Below are 21,353 nucleotides of genomic sequence, written 5' to 3'. Positions count from 1 at the left end.
CAACCAAGTAACATGACCAATGAACATCTGGGATGGTGTTGCGTTTCCGGGCCCTGTTTATTGAACCTCTCATCTGTATTACATTTATGACTGCATGGCGGCAAAAAGCATTGCTGCTATATCCGCACGCTTTTTGTCCACATGCAAGGCCTGGGTTGTTGTGTCTCACAAAGCGTGGCCTTCTCCTCCTGCGCCTGCTCCTGTTCCATCACGTCTGCTGCTGCTGGGTTAGCGTTGCCGCGTGGTCCCTGTTTATTGAACCACTTATCTTTATTACATTTATGACTGCATGGCGGTACAAAGCATGCTATCCGCACGCTTCTTGCCCTCATGCAAGGCCTGGGTTGTTGTGTCTCACAAAGCGTGGCCTTCTCCTCCTGCGCCTGCTCCTGTTCCATCACGTCTGCTGCTGCTGGGTTAGCGTTGCCGCGTGGTCCCTGTTTATTGAACCACTTATCTTTATTACATTTATGACTGCATGGCGGTACAAAGCATGCTATCCGCACGCTTCTTGCCCTCATGCAAGGCCTGGGTTGTTGTGTCTCACAAAGCGTGGCCTTCTCCTCCTGCGCCTCCTCCTGTTCCATCACGTCTGCTGCTGCTGGGTTAGCGTTGCCGCGTGGTCCCTGTTTATTGAACCACTTATCTTTATTACATTTATGACTGCATGGCGGTACAAAGCATGCTATCCGCACGCTTCTTGCCCTCATGCAAGGCCTGGGTTGTTGTGTCTCACAAAGCGTGGCCTTCTCCTCCTGCGCCTGCTCCTGTTCCATCACGTCTGCTGCTGCTGGGTTAGCGTTGCCGCGTGGTCCCTGTTTATTGAACCACTTATCTTTATTACATTTATGACTGCATGGCGGTACAAAGCATGCTATCCGCACGCTTCTTGCCCTCATGCAAGGCCGGGGTTGTTGTGTCTCACAAAGCGTGGCCTTCTCCTCCTGCGCCTCCTCCTGTTCCATCACGTCTGCTGCTGCTGGGTTAGCGTTGCCGCGTGGTCCCTGTTTATTGAACCACTTATCTTTATTACATTTATGACTGCATGGCGGTACAAAGCATGCTATCCGCACGCTTCTTGCCCTCATGCAAGGCCTGGGTTGTTTTGTCTCACAAAGCGTGGCCTTCTCCTCCTGCGCCTGCTCCTGTTCCATCACGTCTGCTGCTGCTGGGTTAGCGTTGCCGCGTGGTCCCTGTTTATTGAACCACTTATCTTTATTACATTTATGACTGCATGGCGGTACAAAGCCTGCTATCCGCACGCTTCTTGCCCTCATGCAAGGCCGGGGTTGTTGTGTCTCACAAAGCGTGGCCTTCTTCTCCTCCTGCGCCACCCTCCTCCTGTTCCATCACGTGTGCTGCTGCTGGGTTAGCGTTACCGGTCCCTTTTCCTGGAACCTCTTATATGTATTACATTTATGACTGCATGCCGACAAAAAACATGTTACCTGTGCAAAGAAAACAGACATTTCCCGCATTTAAAAGACAGTTTTCCCTTTGAAACTTTAAAATCGATTTTCTCAAAAACTATAAGCTCTTTTTGCTAATTTTTTTTTCCTCTTGTACCCACTCCCAAGGTGCACATACCCTGTAAATTTGGGGTATGTAGCATGCAAGGAGGCTTTACAAACCACAAAAGTTCGGGTCCCCATTGACTTCCATTATGTTCGGAGTTCGGGTCGAACACCCGAACATCGCGGCCATGTTCGGCCTGTTTGGCCCGAACCCGAACATCTAGATGTTCGCCCAACACTAGTTGCTACTTGTTTATATTACCCGGTGTTGCTTTATCACGCAATTTCAATCTGGCATCTGTGGATGTACAAAGGACTTGTTCCTCTGTACTCCACAGCTCCACCTGCTGGTTGGAATTCCCCTCTACAAATATATACTGGGTACTCTAAATCTGTGATTGTGGGGATTTTCATCTGCTTCAGCGCACTAGGTGTGCGCTGACTGTGGAAATCTCCTCCAGATCATTACATCTACGACCAGCAGAATGCAGGTACAGCAGGCGTCTATCAAAAAAGGGCACATGGAAAAAAGGGCACAGGATATAGTTGAAATTATAAGTTATAATGTAAAACAATATTTTCGTTTAGAGCTTATAAACGAAAATCTAGTGCTAAATAGGTTGAATAAACGGATGTGAAACAGCAAAATACTGTCTGTAACAAAAAACGAAATCGGAAATGAAACACCGAATAGCGTCTATAAAAAAAATGATATTTACACTTGTATTAAGCATAGTAATACAATGGTAGATTTTACAGGTATTTTACTGTAATTATACCTAACTGTAGGCTCACACAGATTTCTCCCTAACCTCTAGACCCCCCCCCCCCCTTTGTGTAAATATACATAATTTAATAAATTGTATGTATTACAAATATTGTACTGTAAATATACCTAACCCTACTCTCACACCGAACCCTCCTTGTTTCTTTCACTAACCCCTAGACCGCCCTGGTGGTGCCTAACCCTAACCACCCCCCTGGTGGTGCTTAACCCTAAAACCCCCTGTAGGTGCCTAACCACCCCCCTGGTGGTGCCTAACCCTAACCACCACCCCCCTGATGGTGCCTAACCCTAACCACCCCTCTGGTGGTGCCTAACCCTAACCATCCCCACTGCACAAACACCCTTACACACATGTAAACAATAATATATTTACTACTTAAAATACTTCACTATAAATAACATGAATAGAAAAATTTATATATTTGTAATAGAATAAATAGCCTTAAAATCACATACACATTAATAATATTATAAATAGAAAAAGGTATATATATACTGTAGCATAAATAGCCTTACAACCATGTACGCATTAAAAACCTTAAAATAACGGTAATATTAAAAGCGATATATTAGTAAGATAATAAATCTAAAAACTATAATCGACGCATTAAAGGAATACTATCGATTGAAACGACTTTTTTTTAATACTCTATATTAGTGTACTTATTACCACTAGTGCTAGGGGCACATTATTTATTCACCCAGGTCTCTCTCTCACTATCCCTGCTAAAAAAATTCATTTCTCACACAGCTCATAGTAGTTTGGGTCACCCTGAGCTGCTTGGTTATTCTGTCACACAGCTCACAAATATATTTCACTGTGTCACTCACAGCATGCAGGAGACATGAGGAGAAACAGGCTGATCTGAGACTGTAATATTGCTGGAATATAACTAGCTATAACAGTAGTCTGTGTTTACACTCAGACTGGCTGCCTGCTTGAGGTGATTCACTCCAGGCTGCATCCACTTTACAAGCTGCTGAGAGGGGCAGACCACTGTCTACAATTAGCATTATTAGTATCTTTATCAGTCAAGAGAAGCAAAGATAATAAACACACATTGCTAGAATCTTTAACCCCTTACCACCATATCAACAAGATTCTTTCAGCAAGGTGATAATTAAACTATAAACTGAAGAGTTGATAGCAACTCCCCTGTGCAAAGACATGGTCTAGCCCTCTGGGAGCCCAGTATTTAGATACATTTTGTATCCAACACTGACGCCAAAACTGACGGAGGATTTTACAGCTGAGAGGAACAGCTGTGTGAGGAATCAAATTGCTCCTAGTACTTGTCCTAATGTGTGCTACAACATACAGCATTTCAAAATAAATGCATACATCGATAGTATTCCTTTAAGACTAAAAAACAGTTAATACCAAACGCGATGTATTTCTAATAGAATAAGGTTGAAAACGATATTTAAGCATTATACGTATGAAAACAAATTTTAAAATGATAAAATAAGTGTAAACTAATATTTACTTGTTACAGTCCTGAAAGTGAAATTTAAAAACGAAAAAATAAGTAAAACACAAAGTCAAAACGAATTTGTAAAGGATATTTGTAATAAACCTTATTCTGTAAACGAAAACTTTTGTTAACACAATCCGATCCCTGCAACCGCTATTTCTCGGGCGCCCAAATTTCCTGTCAGGTGCCCAATAGCCGATATTTTGCATTGTAGTCTATGGTGGTGCCCTTTTTGTTCATTAGCCATATGTGTTTTACTGCTTCCGTTCCACATAATATGCTTTAAAAAAAAAAAAAGATTAAAGATGAAAAAAGGCCAGTAAACTAGTCCTTAGTCACAAAGTAAACCCGAGATTCTGTAAAGAATTGTGCGCCACACTAAGCCACCACCTATTCTAACCCACCGCCCAAAACTGCGCCACCCACACTAAGCCCTCGCCCAAAACAGCACCGTCCACAACCGCCTCACTCAGCCGCAGCCCACACTAAGCCACCGCCCACATCTGGGCTGTTCACATTCAGCTACCGCACTAAGGCGGCACCCATACTAAGCTGGCGCCCACATGTCCCCACAGGTGCATATTTCAAAACCTTCGGTTGTTATAGGGGACAAAACTTTTCTTATCTGTGGTAAAAGTTGGTGATGGACCTGAAATTGACACAATGGGAGGTGTAGCGGAAGTCATTGTTAAATGGTATCATTAGAAAACACCGGAGGATCTTAAGATTTTGCATTACAAGAATCTAAATTTAGTTTTTATTTTAAAAAAAAGTGTTTGATTTATTTTTACTAAATCAAATACAAAACTTGTTACTTTTACCCCTCTTTACTCTCAAAGCACGTCTTCTATCTGCATACAAACCAGGTTTCCAAGCAGCATGATGCAGCCGCTGAGCCAGGACTTGTTAACACAAGTAGGCGTTGGCGTCATATGATACCAAACAAGACCTGGAGGATTCTGGGATGCAGATGGTCCTCTGACAAGAACAACATGTAAGCGCCCTGTCAAAACATGTTGTCATGAAGCACAAGGACGCAGCATTCTGTGTTACTGACACAACGTACGGCAGCCATATTGCTCTTTTCCTCCAGGCCGAGCACCGAATCCTGAGTGGTGAAACCAGCGACGGGGTTTCATGACATTTTTCAGAAGTTTCCAAGTTGAGTTTTCAGCTAGAGGGAAGAACAAGCGCTTTCACAGACAAGTGAAAAGTATCTATTAGCAAATCACTGCCGTATAATCCGTTGTCAAGGATACGAGGAAAGGGGGGAAAAAACCTTCTTTGTTAAGAAAGAGGCAAAACGTGGAACTAAAGATTGTTAACCCTTCTGGCATGAGAGCTTTGTAAGAATTAACTGCCAGAGGAACTTAAGTATCTTCCATGTTTACAGTTTTTTTATGTTCATAGTTTTCAGAGAAAGACTGAGATGAAGAAAATGGTTTGAAATGGTGGTGATGATTAACAGACAAACCACACACTACAAGCTTCTGAGCAGATATTTTTTATGCTAGGTACACACCATACAATTTTCTGTTAGATTCTTCTGTTAGATTTACCTACAACATGGAAAAAAGCTATCTGGCAGGTAAATCTAAGAGAAAATCTAACAGAAAATTGTATGGTGTGTACCTAGCATTAGTCTGTTTCCTGTCTTGACTTCTAAATCTCACAGCAGCTGAACAAATTTAGAACTAACGGCTTTAGTACCTTTAAGGACCAGAGCCTTTTTTTTCTTTTTTCACTTCCTGTGATTGGCTCACAGTGATCAGGCGGTCAGGAGCCAATGAAAACGGCTCCTGACCAATGCACTGATCTCCGCTGTCTTTAGAAAGTGGAGATCTGTGCTGGTGGGGTTGCATTATTGCGTCCCGTGCTTGAGAGCTGCTGCCATTTAAACGATGCCCTATCAGGCTTAGGCAGCCATAAGTGCAGCGTGGTCTTGTCTATTGGCAGTCCTGAGCCAGTTAACAGACTGCTATCTAAATCAGAACCCTAGACCCTAAATAAGCTAGGCGGTGTTATATCTTTAACAAATAAAGTTTGTTTGTTTTTTGTATTTTTAAAAAGCAAATGCCCAGAACACAACTATATGAACCAAGCACAGAGGAATGTTCAGGAGGCTGGTACTTCTTTACCTCTGTGCACTGTCCAGCAAGCTCAACCAATCAAGTCTATCTAATCCTCGGCCGAAAAGTTTGACATTTGCGGAAAGTTACACTTTGAAACAGGAAGAGGCTGGTTTGTCCCAAACATGACCCATCTCCACCCCTTGAACTCACACTGTGTCTCTTCCCTCTATTACAGCGACCTGCTCAGTGCAGCATTCCTCTTGTGCATGACCACATATTTGGACACAAAAGGAGCGCTGACCCAGACGTTCTTCTGGAGTCAGGGCCATTTTACAGAAGGAGGAGCCAGTTTTCATGGGGGGGGGGGGGGGGGGGGCATGGCTGAACGGGTCTACGAAGGGAAGGACGAACATGGGGGGCATCATTTGTAGGGAAAAGTAAACTTGTCATATCTTTAAAGTGACACTGAAGCAAAAAAAAAAGCTCATGATATAATGAATTGGTTGTGTAATACAGATAATTTATAGAACATTAGTAGCAAAGAAAATAGTGTCATTTTTATTTTCAGGTACAAAGCCTTTTTTATAACACTGCGTCATCCTCTAATAATTGCAGTTTTGACAATACACTCAGCATTTTAAATGATTTCACAGAGAAGGTTAGTGACCCTTTGAACTTTTCTCTGCAGGTAAACCATACCCAAAGAAGAAACAATGAGAGACAGTTGAGATAAGAGCTTCAAAAGACAGTGCTGTCTACGACTTTATAAAGTCGCAGAGCTCAGAGAAGCTGTTCTGCATAGATAACAACTGAAGTTTCTTAACTCTTGGAATCGATTGATCGATTGATGGCTGAAATCGACCAGTGTATGGGCCTCTTTACTGTACTGGAAACAATGTGAGACTCATATCTGTGCTAATAATGTTTTATTTCTTAGCTGTACTACACATACACATCATTATATCATAAGTTTATTTTCACTTCAGATTCCCTTTAAATATATTGTCTACCTGTCAGTTGTCCTTATAATTCTTTTTTTGTAGAGTTAATAAACTAACAAAAAAAGTATCTGGTAATGCGACCTTTATTCTTGCATTTCCTGCATAGCAAACCTAGTGTTGGGCGAACAGTGTTCGCCACTGTTCGGGTTCTGCAGAACATCACCCTGTTCGGGTGATGTTCGGGTTCGGCCGAACACCTGATGGTGTTCGGCCAGACTTTTCGGCCATATGGCCGAACTAAGAGCGCATGGCCGAACGTTACCCGAACGTTCGGCTAGCGCTGTGATTGGCCGAACGGGTCACGTGTAGTGTTGGGCGAACATCTAGATGTTCGGGTTCGGGCCGAACATGGCCGAACTCCGAACATAATGGAAGTCAATGGGGACCCGAACTTTCGTGCTTTGTAAAGCCTCCTTATATGCTACATACCCCAAATTTACAGGGTATGTGCACCTTGGGAGTGGGTACAAGAGGAAAAAATTTTTAGCAAAAAGAGCTTATAGTTTTTGAGAAAATCGATTTTAAAGTTTCAAAGGGAAAACTGTCTTTTAAATGCGGGAAATGTCTGTTTTCTTTGCACAGGTAACATGCTTTTTGTCGGCATGCAGTCATAAATGTAATACATATAAGAGGTTCCAGGAAAAGGGACCGGTAACGCTAACCCAGCAGCAGCACACGTGATGGAACAGGAGGAGGGTGGCGCAGGAGGAGAAGGCCACGCTTTGAGACACAACAACCCAGGCCTTGCATGAGGACAAGAAGCGTGCGGATAGCAATTTGCATTTTGTCGCCATGCAGTCATAAATGTAATACAGATGAGAAGTTCAATAAACAGGGACCGGAAACGCTAACCCATCACAGATGTTCATTGTTCATGTTACTTGGTTGGGGTCCGGGAGTGTTGCGTAGTCGTTTCCAATCCAGGATTGATTCATTTTAATTTGAGTCAGACGGTCTGCATTTTCTGTGGAGAGGCGGATACGCCGCCGATCTGTGACGATGCCTCCGGCAGCACTGAAACAGCGTTCCGACATAACGCTGGCTGCCGGGCAAGCCAGCACCTCTATTGCGTACATTGCCAGTTTGTGCCAGGTGTCTAGCTTCGATACCCAATAGTTGAAGGGTGCAGATGGATTGTTCAACACAGCTACGCCATCTGACATGTAGTCCTTGACCATCTTCTCCAGGCGATCGGTGTTGGAGGTGGATCTGCACGCTTGCTGTTCTGTGTGCTGCTGCATGGGTGTCAGAAAATTTTCCCACTCCAAGGACACTGCCGATACCATTCCCTTTTGGGCACTAGCTGCGGCTTGTGTTGTTTGCTGCCCTCCTGGTCGTCCTGGGTTTGCGGAAGTCAGTCTGTCGGCGTACAACTGGCTAGAGGAGGGGGAGGATGTCAATCTCCTCTCTAAAGTCTCCACAAGGGCCTGCTGGTATTCTTCCATTTTGACCTGTCTGGCTCTTTCTTCAAGCAGTTTTGGAACATTGTGTTTGTACCGTGGATCCAGAAGGGTATAAACCCAGTAATTGGTGTTGTCCAGAATGCGCACAATGCGTGGGTCGCGTTCAATGCAGTCCTAGGCCGAAGAGGTCATAGCCTAGGGTCACAAAACCTGTTCATTGGGCAATTTCAATGGTGGCGAGTCTGACGTACATAAATCGCAGCAATGGCCGTTAGCAACGTCTGAATCTCACGAAATGTCTCATGCAGGTAGAAGACATATTGTTAGACTTGGGTTTCAAAGATGGGTTCCCTACATCTCTGCAAACCAGAGTTACAGGGCTCCAAATTTGGTAAAATCCCCCATAGGCTTTCATTGGGCCTCCTATTTACAGTTCCAAAATCTCACATCTTTTCAAAGGGCAATTACTCAGCAGTGGCAAATTTTCTAGCATTGTAGGGACCCTTAGGGGGAACATGACTGGTGAGTTTCGGGCCCCTAGGCCAAAGAGGTCATAGCCTAGGGTCACAAAAACCTGTTTATTTGGGCTATTTCAATGGTAGTGATGGTGACGTACATAAATCGCAGCAATGGCCGTTAGCAAAGTCTGAATCTCACGAAATGTCTCATGCAGGTAGAAGACATATTGTTAGACTTGGATTCCAAAGATGGGGTCCCTACATCTCTGCAAACCAGAGTTACAGGGGTCCAAAATTGGTAAAATCCCCCATAGGATTTCATTGCCTCCCTATTTCACTTTCCAAAATCTCACATCTTTTCAAAGGGCAATGGCTCAGCAGTACCAAATTTTCTAGCATTGTAGGGACCCTTAGGGGGAACATGACTGGTGAGTTTCGGGCCCCTAGGCCGAAGAGGTCATAGCCTAGGGTCACAAAAACCTGTTTATTTGGGCTATTTCAATGGTAGTGATGGTGGCGTACATAAATCTCAGCCATGGCCGTTAGCAACGTCTGAATCTCACGAAATGTCTCATGCAGGTAGAAGACATATTGTTAGACTTGGATTCCAAAGATGGGGTCCCTACATCTCTGCAAACCAGAGTTACAGGGGTCCAAAATTGGTAAAATCCCCCATAGGCTTTCATTGGGCCTCCTATTTACCGTTCCAAAATCTCACACCATTTCAAAGGGCAATGGCTCAGCAGTGGCAAAACTCACCAGTCATGATCCCCCTAAGGGTCCCTACAATGCTAGAAAATTTGGTACTGCTCAGCCATTGCCCTTTGAAAAGATGTGAGATTTTGGAAAGTGAAATAGGGAGGCAATGAAATCCTATGGGGGATTTTACCAATTTTGGACCCCTGTAACTCTGGTTTGCAGAGATGTAGGGACCCCATCTTTGGAATCCAAGTCTAACAATATGTCTTCTACCTGCATGGGACATTTCGTGAGATTCAGACTTTGCTAACGGCCATTGCTGCGATTTATGTACGTCACCATCACTACCATTGAAATAGCCCAAATAAACAGGTTTTTGTGACCCTAGGCTATGACCTCTTCGGCCTAGGGGCCCGAAACTCACCAGTCATGTTCCCCCTAAGGGTCCCTACAATGCTAGAAAATTTGGTACTGCTGAGCCATTGCCCTTTGAAAAGATGTGAGATTTTGGAAAGTGAAATAGGGAGGCAATGAAATCCTATGGGGGATTTTACCAATTTTGGACCCCTGTAACTCTGGTTTGCAGAGATGTAGGGACCCCATCTTTGGAATCCAAGTCTAACAATATGTCTTCTACCTGCATGAGACATTTCGTGAGATTCAGACTTTGCTAACGGCCATTGCTGCGATTTATGTACGTCACCATCACTACCATTGAAATAGCCCAAATAAACAGGTTTTTGTGACCCTAGGCTATGACCTCTTCGGCCTAGGGGCCCGAAACTCACCAGTCATGTTCCCCCTAAGGGTCCCTACAATGCTAGAAAATTTGGTACTGCTGAGCCATTGCCCTTTGAAAAGATGTGAGATTTTGGAAAGTGAAATAGGGAGGCAATGAAATCCTATGGGGGATTTTACCAATTTTGGACCCCTGTAACTCTGGTTTGCAGAGATGTAGGGACCCCATCTTTGGAATCCAAGTCTAACAATATGTCTTCTACCTGCATGAGACATTTCGTGAGATTCAGACTTTGCTAACGGCCATTGCTGCGATTTATGTACGTCACCATCACTACCATTGAAATAGCCCAAATAAACAGGTTTTTGTGACCCTAGGCTATGACCTCTTTGGCCTAGGGGCCCGAAACTCACCAGTCATGTTCCCCCTAAGGGTCCCTACAATGCTAGAAAATTTGCCACTGCTGAGTAATTGCCCTTTGAAAAGATGTGAGATTTTGGAACTGTAAATAGGAGGCCCAATGAAAGCCTATGGGGGATTTTACCAAATTTGGAGCCCTGTAACTCTGGTTTGCAGAGATGTAGGGAACCCATCTTTGGAGCCCAAGTCTAACAATATGTCTTCTACCTGCATGAGACATTTCGTGAGATTCAGACGTTGCTAACGGCCATTGCTGCGATTTATGTACGTCAGACTCGCCACCATTGAAATTGCCCAATAAACAGGTTTTGTGACCCTAGGCTATGACCTCTTCGGCCTAGGACTGCATTGAACGCGACCCACGCATTGTGCGCATTCTGGACAACACCAATTACTGGGTTTATACCCTTCTGGATCCACGGTACAAACACAATGTTCCAAAACTGCTTGAAGAAAGAGCCAGACAGGTCAAAATGGAAGAATACCAGCAGGCCCTTGTGGAGACTTTAGAGAGGAGATTGACATCCCCCCCCTCCTCTAGCCAGTTGTACGCCGACAGACTGACTTCCGCAAACCCAGGACGACCAGGAGGGCAGCAAACAACACAAGCCGCAGCTAGTGCCCAAAAGGGAATGGTATCGGCAGTGTCCTTGGAGTGGGAAAATTTTCTGACACCCATGCAGCAGCACACAGAACAGCAAGCGTGCAGATCCACCTCCAACACCGATCGCCTGGAGAAGATGGTCAAGGACTACATGTCAGATGGCGTAGCTGTGTTGAACAATCCATCTGCACCCTTCAACTATTGGGTATCAAAGCTAGACACCTGGCACAAACTGGCAATGTACGCAATAGAGGTGCTGGCTTGCCCGGCAGCCAGCGTTATGTCGGAACGCTGTTTCAGTGCTGCCGGAGGCATCGTCACAGATCGGCGGCGTATCCGCCTCTCCACAGAAAATGCAGACCGTCTGACTCAAATTTAAATGAATCAATCCTGGATTGGAAACGACTACGCAACACTCCCGGACCCCAACCAAGTAACATGAACAATGAACATCTGTGATGGGTTAGCGTTTCCGGTCCCTGTTTATTGAACCTCTCATCTGTATTACATTTATGACTGCATGGCGACAAAATGCAAATCGCTATCCGCACGCTTCTTGTCCTCATGCAAGGCCTGGGTTGTTGTGTCTCAAAGCGTGGCCTTCTCCTCCTGCGCCACCCTCCTCCTGTTCCATCACGTGTGCTGCTGCTGGGTTAGCGTTACCGGTCCCTTTTCCTGGAACCTCTTATATGTATTACATTTATGACTGCATGCCGACAAAAAGCATGTTACCTGTGCAAAGAAAACAGACATTTTCCGCATTTAAAAGACAGTTTTCCCTTTGAAACTTTAAAATCGATTTTCTCAAAAACTATAAGCTCTTTTTGCTAATTTTTTTTTTCCTCTTGTACCCACTCCCAAGGTGCACATACCCTGTAAATTTGGGGTATGTAGCATGTAAGGAGGCTTTACAAAGCACAAAAGTTCGGGTCCCCATTGACTTCCATTATGTTCGGAGTTCGGGTCGAACACCCGAACATCGCAGCCATGTTCGGCCTGTTCGGCCCGAACCAGAACATCTAGATGTTCGCCCAACACTAAGCAAATCCCACCCTACTGCGTGGGTCTCTGCAGGGGGGAAGGAAAAGGAGTGTGCACCATATAAAATCAATTTTTTCTGGTGGCCTCAAGTAAAAATAGGCTTATGAGAAGAATAGTAATAAATAATTCTTAGTTAAAGAGAAACGTCAGCCTAAACAAACATACTGTCATTAACTTACATTTGTTATGTTAATTAAAATTGACAGGTAATATAATCTCTTACCCACCCTGTTTTAAAAGAATAGGCAAATATTTATGATTTCATGAGGGCAGCCATCTTTTTGGTTGAAAGGCAGCATGAGACACAGTTCCAACTGCCTTGTGTCCTGATCACCCCTGCTAGTTGCTAGGCAACGAGAACAACATCATCAGAAATTCCATCATGCTTTGCACACTATCAGGGGAAAAATGCCCGGGCAGTTTTCTTTGATGGGCAGAGCTTAGCTTCTGTGCAGCCAAAAAATGAGGCTTAGATAAAAAAAAAGTTCTGATGCTGTGAAACTGTTAAAGAAACCAAGCCTTTTCAGTGCTGCTGCTGAGTAGATTTTTAGTCTGGAGGTTCACTTTAAGTTAAGATAAACCTAAAGGTAGGTGGCTTTTAAGTTTGGTTAGCCCAGCTACAAAAAAAATCAGATGCTCTCCATGAGCTAACTGATTGCCCCATATTATAATCCAGACTCCAGAATAACTTAAAGCGGACCCAAACCAAAAAATTTTTTAATTCAAAATATTTAGTTGCACCACTCTGACACATACAAAGATAAATAAACACTCCTTCAAGCCTATGAGCATTTCAGTGCATGCTTTTCACCCTTCTCTTTCCATAATTAGGGTTATACTGGGGGCAGCCATTAGCAATTCCTCCATTGCCGGACACCACCTACTCCACCAGTCTGCCGGATTCTGTCCCGGCAATTGAAAGGAAGGGAGGGGTTCCTCCAATAAATGTAAAATATTTTATAGTCGGCATCATGCAGCTGAAAAACGGCTGCTATTTATTATTATAATTTAGAAAATAGATTTTATTTCTGAAATCTTGTATTTTTAATTTGGGTCCACTTTAATAAGTTCCAGCTAGCACCAATTTTAGTTTTACTGTTATTTATAAATGAAGTTTTTTTCATGCTTATGAAAACGAATGATCTGTTCTATTACCTACACACAATTGCTTCTTTATAGAAGCCTGATGCCCAAATGGTGGATATATTTCCCATGTGAAGGCAATGTTACCGGTACCAAGGCTGGAGGACAGCATGTGTTACCTTATTAGAGCAATACGCTATGTGTAGCTTTGTGTAGCAGGTCCTATACTTGGTGTTTATTTTCAATGCTGATATTAAGTGGAAGGTCACCTTATTCATGCTGCTCAACACTTATAAAATGCACTTCCCTTTTATAAATGTGGCAGTCTGCAGAAATAATGGCACTTTTATGGTGATCAGCTGATTGCCACCATAATAAATATGCCCCCAAGACTCACATAATCTGTATGGCAGGAGGCTGAAACGGAGTGAAGGCCATTATGCTGGCCACACAGGTGCCATTTTTCAGTTTTTAATTCAGTTCCAATGGTTCCGTTATTGAAAACAATTAAATTGCCACCAGGTGAAAACATAAAAATGGGGCAGTTTGAACAAAAACAGCTGAAACATTTCTATTGTTCTCTTTTGAGAAATAAGCAAAATATACACCGAATAATGATCAATGATGAATGATAGCCTAAGACAACAAACATTTCTATTGCTATGTGTGATCAGCATGAAATAGATTGGAGTTGTTAGAAAAAGAGCGAAATCGGCACTAGCACCTGAGGTCCTCGGTTTGTGGCCACCACCACCATCAGCCAGGGTAAGTGGGCTGCTCTGGACCAGAACAAGAGTTCAACGTAAATATTACAAAAGACCGAAGGCCTGGCACTAACGTGGCTGTATTGGTTCACATGTGCAACCAGCTCAAAGTATATCTAGCATCATAATGGAGTGCAGGAAAACTGGTGGGTGCTGTAGCAGTGGATGCAGGGCACTGGTCTGCCTGTTTCACTTATTAGAGCTTCTTCCAAGGCAAGTATTCAATGAGTGTAACGGCCGTCAGGCAGGCCAGTGCCCTGCACCTACCGCTACACCACCAGGTTTCTGCACTCCACTACGATGCTAGACGTACTTTGAACTGTATGCACATGTGATCCAATAAAGCCACAGCAGTGTCAGACCTTCGGTCTTTTGCAGTATAAAACAGGTGTGCTCACACAATGTAACAATCAAGTAAGTGGCCCAAAAATGAAATTTCTAAATAAACTAGTTGAGGCAACCGTAACATGGGCCAAGCCACTGGAACTTGATAGAAAGGGGGTGAGAAGGGAATGGAGTGGGTTATGGGGAAATGTATGCATTACTGATAACACAAAAGGCATGCAGGAGAATTGGTGAATTACCCAAAAGGCTTTGCAGTATGACAGGAGTGTGTGAACCAAGTATTCTATGCCTGCAGCATTGTTTTATTGTCCTAAATATTTGTGATGTATGCTAATTTGCGTGTTGAATGTCTGACTGTTTTACCAACCTGGAACTGCTTTTTGTTCATTTGTTCTGTTTCATCATTATTTTAGTGTTTAGCTCTTTTCAGTTTTGGCTTATAGTATATGGACATTTTTTAGTATTTAGTTTATACTTCACAAATCTTCTTATGTGAAATCTCGATGGGTTCCAGTGTTGCAGTACACACAAGCTGTGATTTTGTGTGCAATACGTCTATTTCATATATTAGCTTCACCTTTTAACCTCCTAGGCAATACAATAAAATCACCAGGGGGCAGCGCAGCACTATTTTTACAGTTTTTTTTTTTTTAAATCATGTAGCTAGCCTAGCGCTAGCTACATGATAGCCGCTGTGCAGAAACCCCTTCCGATCGCCTCCGGCGATCAGAGCAAACAGGAAATCCCGTTCAGAACGGGTTTTCCTGTTTGGCTTCCCCCGTTGCCATGGCGATGATCGGGATGATGTCATCCACGTCATCCACGTCATGGCGTCGGAGGGAGTCCCGATCCATCCCTTAGTGCTGCCTGGTGGTGATTGGCCAGGCTGCGCACGGGGTCTCGGCAGGGGGGGCCCTCTAACGCGGCGGGTAGTGGTGAATCGGCGCAGAGTGGCGGCGATCGGCGTGTACACGCAGCTAGCAAAGTGCTAGCTGTGTGTAACAAAAAAAATTATGCAAATCGGCCCACCAGGGCCTGATAATTCCTCTGCGCCGGCTTACCCCGAGCTCAGCTCGGGATTATCGCCCATGAGGTTAAGTTGAATTACTGAAATAAATGCACTTTTGCACAATTATCTAATTTTTGGAGTTTCTCATGTAATATATTGTCCAATGCTTTTAGGTGAATTTTCCTTCTGTTCATAACAGTCGGTTCTGAAAACTGTTAGACCTTGTTCACATCATAAAACGAATGTGACCATCCATTATACTGCATCTCAAGGTCACTGTACTAATATCCGTAGCAGTGTTGACCCCACTGAATGACACTGAGTAAGACAGCACTGTGCTGCATGCAAATATAACCCATCACACAGCAACGCAGTTTTACAGTGTGAACATTACAGACAAGGCTGTCTATGGTGTTTTTAACAGCCTTGCAGATAACTCACCAACCATATGTGCTGCGCTGTACCGACCAGTACTGAACGTGGTGTTTACTTCTTCATGTGCAACTGACAGGTCTTCTTGAAATAAATGTAACAACTATCAATGGTTCTCAACGCAACAAGAGGCTCAATAACTTGAAGGGAACTTAAACTGAGAAGGATATGGATTTTTCCTTTTAAATTAATACCAGTTGCCCGACTCTCCTGCTGAACCAGTTTCTCTAACAATTTCAGCCATAGCCTCTGAACAAGCATGCAGATCAGGTGCTCTGACTGAAGTCAGACTGGATTAGCTGGATGCATGTTTCAGGTGTGTGATTCAGCTACTATTGCAACCAAAGAGATCAGCAGCACTGCCAGGCAACTGGTATTGTTTAAAAGGAAACATCCATATCCCTCTCAGTTTAGGTTCCCTTTAAAGTGACATACCGATACCAATAGGGATGAGCTTGAATTTTCACCAATGTCATTTTCATATTAAATTCAGATTTTTTTTTCCTATAAAGCTAGTTTAGGCCATAGGCTAGGGCAGGTGGCCACCAAAATGTGGTCTGTTATAGAGGGTGGGGTGGGGGGGGGGGGAGAGAGATGGTGCTAGCATAGGGGGATGCATCGGAGAGTGCTTGCCCTGGTTGGAGAGGGGTTAAAACTTTTGGTCCATTTAGCAGGGAGTCGGGAAAAAGGGTGGTATTGGAGAGTGGAATGGGAGGGTTAAGGCGAGTAAAAATGGAGGGGGAATGGACCCTAGGAAATTCAGTATACTCAATTTATTGGTATATGTTTGTTTTTTTCCGGTGTGGACAGGTCCCCAACTCCTTGCTCATCGATGTTTCAAGTCATGTTGTAGAGTAAGACCATTTATCTAATGATAGCTCACCGTCATCCGTGAGAAACACAAAACATCACCAAAGTATTCCCGCTCTCATGATCCCAGGGCTTTTTGATACCACAGAGTGTGAAAGATGATTATACTGATATGGCCCTAATTAGTTTTCGGACCCTTTATGTGAGTACCACGACCAATATGTACTTTGGATGAGTTTTATTCTTACTAAAGAAACATTGTTTCTGCCACTGATCTGTCCTCATTTATCTCACTCTTCAGAGTGATTTACAGGGGGTGGAGAGGATATTGGATAGTGTGACTTTTGACTGTGTGCACCTATACAGGATACAGCGCTGCTGAATTATATAAAGGCTTGACAACCTATTGGGAATAGATATTTCTACTGGCAGCTGGATCTTATATGTGGTATTGTACCGAAAGTCCTACCAAGTGAAGGTGCCCTTGGTTATCTATAAGCAGCCGCCCTAGACCCGGGACTTTTTGGCCTTTACAGAAACCCAGCCCTGCCGTACAGCATCAGTAATAATCCTCTGCTACACTTTTGCTTCTCCATCTCATAGCTGCTAATGAAGCTTGATGTGATTCTGTACAAAAAAAAATATACTTGCGAAGTGCCTGTAAGCGCATTAGTAAACATAAACAAAATCACGTAATGTGAATGTCGTGCGTATTTACAATATCAATCATTCACAAATATGGCCCTAAGTGCTGTATAAAAACAGAAAAAAAAATCCTAAATTGGAAAAACAGCGGTGCCTCACTGATAAAAAAAAATTCACGGTGATTATAATTTAAGAGTTGGGATTCAGATTTGTATAAATGGCCATCAGGACAAAGCCTCTTTATTAAGTTTGGCTCTAATGCCGCCATTTATTCCATTACAGTAATAGAGATGTTCAGTTTGAGAAACCCTTAAGTGAAAGACTTTTATTTGGTCTTATAAGATATTTTTATTACGCAAGCATATACCATTCTGTAGGAAATTCCTGCATTTTATAGTAACACGTTAGGCAGAGCCAGACTGCTAAAGGAATCTTACATTTTTTTTCCCAAGCTAATTTTGACCGCCATTATCAGTAAAACGCTCTATTTTACACCGCGTTGCTTAGATGTCCATTTTCTTCTCAATACCCAGCGCAGGAACATTCAGTCTCGCCGAGCGGCGGTATTATCAGGCCGGGCAGAATTGGTAACATTTTCTTCCCGTGTCCAAATCCATTTGGCTGCTCTCAGTAACGAGAATTGCTTTCTTTTTGCCCAAAAAGTAATCAGAAAGCAGAGGGCTGCTGGAGAGGAGGCAGTGGCAGAACATTCATCAAGGGAATTAGAGATGAGGTTGGCCATTTTCTGAAGGGGACGGAGCCCGGAGACACAAGCCTTGTGTTCAAAGGAAAAAATATTATCTTTAATTAGGGAGTTGCGTGGCATTGAATGACTCTGATTTTCGATCCGCGGATTCTATCGATCGGTCCCCATCCTTAAAAGCCAAACAGATGTTCTTTTTTTTTCCTGAAGACCCGGAAAAAAATCTTTATTGAAAGGTCGCCGCGAGAATGAAATGACAACAGGAAGACCTCTGTCCAAATACCGTCTATTGACTCTTGCGCTGAAGCTGACCGTTTTTAAAGGGCAATACCAGATATTGCTGAAAAGTCAGCAGTGAGTAGAAATTTGATGGATTAATTAGCGTAATGACATTTCACTCATCTATGGGGCTAGAGAGAGATGGATCTTTGGGAGACGCTTATAGGTGTAATAATCGTGTCTGCTTTTAATGCAACAGAAATCCGATGCAAACAAAATGAAGGTTTCATAATCCCTCCCCTTTTATATTACTAAAGGGAAAACTGCACATATATATATATATATATATATATATATACTCACCAGATTGGGGACACTTTGGCGCAGTTGGTGAGCTTAAGCGCGTTAAAGCGTAACTAAGAGCCCCTGTCACTGTTTTCCTGTTGTGTGCTGCAGCCCCTCTGTATTTGTATATTTCTTATGGAGTCCGGGGACCTCCAGTGCTGCGTGCATTCTTTGCATAAAATTGCATAAAATTTGGTTTGTGCTGCTCATCCCTTGGTATTTATTTATAATTTCCCCCTGTGAGCATGCATAGCCACGCCCACCTCTAGCACAATTAAGCATATAAATGAGTAGATTGCTCAGAGAGTTCATTCGGTAGCTAGTGAAAGGTGAGGTGTTTTTAATTTCCTTTTCTCCCATTTAGTTGACTCTTGGGTTTTTGGATGAGTTCCCACTAGACTGCTTATAAAAACGAGCATTTTGCATGGTAGCGTAGGACTCACCAGATTGGGGACACTTTATTTATTTATTTATTTATTGTATTTATAAAGCGCCAACATATTACGCAGCGCTGGACAATAAATAGGGATGCATACAATATTTAGGGGTGACATACAGCAAAATGACAATACCTGAATACAAGAAAGATCAGATCATGCAGCACAGTATGAGTACAAGGTAATGTTTAGTCAGTCACTGGATGGAGCATGGAGATTAGGCAAGTTAGGTTCACTGAGATGCCTAGCATGGGTTCACAGTAATGGAGGTGCATGATCAGGTTGGACACAAAAGGAGGAGGACCCTGCCCAAAGGCTTACAATCTAAAGGGAGAGGTAGGGACACTAGAGGTAGGAGACCAGAGTTCAGCTGTGGGTTTAGAGCACTTGTGAGGGGTAGTAGGCCAGAGTGAAAAGGTGAGTTTTGAGTGCTTTCTTGAAGATGTTTAAGGAGGGGGCTGCCCTAGTGGGTGGAGGTAGGGAGTTCCATAGTGTTGGAGCAGCTCTTGAGAAGTCCTGGAGGCGTGCATGGGACTGGGTGATGCGGGGGCGGTTAGGCGAAGTTCATTGGAAGAGCGGAGTGAGCGGCTAGGTGTGTACCTCTGAGTAAGATCGGAAATGTAGGTTGGACAGGTTTTGTGGACAGATTTGTAGGTCAGACACAGTATCTTGAATCTGATTCTGGACTGGATAGGAAGCCAGTGGAGGGATTCAAGGAGGGGATACGCCATGGTGGAGCGATGGGAGCAGTGGATAATTCTGGCTGCTGCATTCATGATGGACTGCAGTGGGGCTGTTCAGGTCATAGGGAGACCAGACAGCAGGGCATTGCAGTAGTCAAGGCGGGAAATTATGAGGGCATGGATGAGGAGTTTGGTGGTGGCAGAGGTCAGGAAAGGGCGAATCTTACAGATGTTACGAAGGTGGAAGTTGCAGGACTTTGTGAGGTTTTGGATGAGGGGAGTGAAGGAGAGTGCGGAGTCCAGGGTGACACCCAGACAGCGGGCTTGAGAGGTAGGGTGAATGGTAGTGTGGTTAACAGTGACATGCACATCTGGGAGGTTTATGGATGTCCGGGGTGGGAAGATCATAAATTCAGTTTTGTCTAGGTTTAGTTTCAGGAACCTAGCGGACATCCAGGAGGAGATGGCTGATAGACAGGAGGAGACCTTGTCCATGGTAGTGGTGGATATGTCAGGGGTGTGGAGGTAGATCTGGGTGTCATCTGCATACAGATGATAGTTAAAACCCATGGAGGAGATAACCTTACCAATGGAGGATGTGTATAGGGTGAACAGTAGGGGGCCAAGGACCGAACCTTGGGGGACTCCCACCGAGAGGTGGTTGGGGGTGGATGAGGACTCATTGAAGGCGGTCGTGAAGGAGCTGTTGGAGAGGTAGGATGAAAGCCAGGACAGGGCAAGATCGTGAATGCCCATGGACTGGAGGGACTGGAGGAGTAGGGGATGATCTACTGTGTCAAAAGCTGCTGAAAGGTCAAGAAGGAGGAGAATGGAGTATTTACCTTCAGATTTAGCTAAGGCAAGGTCATTGACCACTTTGGTGAGAGCAGTTTCGGTTGAGTGGGCAGGCCGAAATCCAGATTGCAGTGGGTCTAGCAGTGAGTTGGCATTGAGGAACTGGGTCGGGCGTTTGTGAACCAGACGCTCAAGGAGTTTTGTGGCAAAGGGGAGGAGGGAGATAGGACGGTAGTTGGAGGGTAGCGAGGGGTCGAGGGAGGGTTTCTTGAGCAGGGGTAGTACAGTGGCCTGCTTGAAGTCTGAGGGAAAGGTGCCTGTGGATAGGGAGAGGTTGAACAGGGTAGTGAGGACTGGGGCCAATTCCGTGAAGTGAGGCTGGAGTAAATCAGAAGGGATGGGGTCAAGGGGGGAAGTAGTGGTATGGGAAGTATGCAGTAAGTGGATGACTTCCTCGGTAGTAGTAGGAGTGAAGGATGTGAGGGGAGGATAGGGTGGAGGAGGAGTTGGTTGGGAGGGGGTGGGAGGTGAAGATTTGAGATTGGATATTTCCTGGCTGATAGAGACAATTTTGTTGGTGAAGTGGGTGGCTAAATCTGTGGCAGAGAGGGAGGAAACGGAGGGTGGGGGGGTTTAAGCAGGGAGTTGAAAGTGGCAAAGAGACGCCGGGGGTTGGAAGCTTGTGCTCCGATGAGCTTGGTAAAGTATTCCTGCTTCGCATGAGCAAGGGCAGTGTGGAACTGCAGCAGGTTGGTCTTGTACTGTAGGAAATCCTGGTTAACCACTTGAGGACCCACCCTTTACCCCCCCTTAAGGACCAGCGCTGTTTTAAGGAATCTGTGCTGGGTGGGCTCTGCAGCCCCCAGCACA

Source organism: Hyperolius riggenbachi, chromosome 9, assembly GCF_040937935.1.
Source record: "Hyperolius riggenbachi isolate aHypRig1 chromosome 9, aHypRig1.pri, whole genome shotgun sequence".
NCBI lineage: Eukaryota > Metazoa > Chordata > Amphibia > Anura > Hyperoliidae > Hyperolius > Hyperolius riggenbachi.
Note: the sequence above shows the minus strand (reverse complement) of the source record.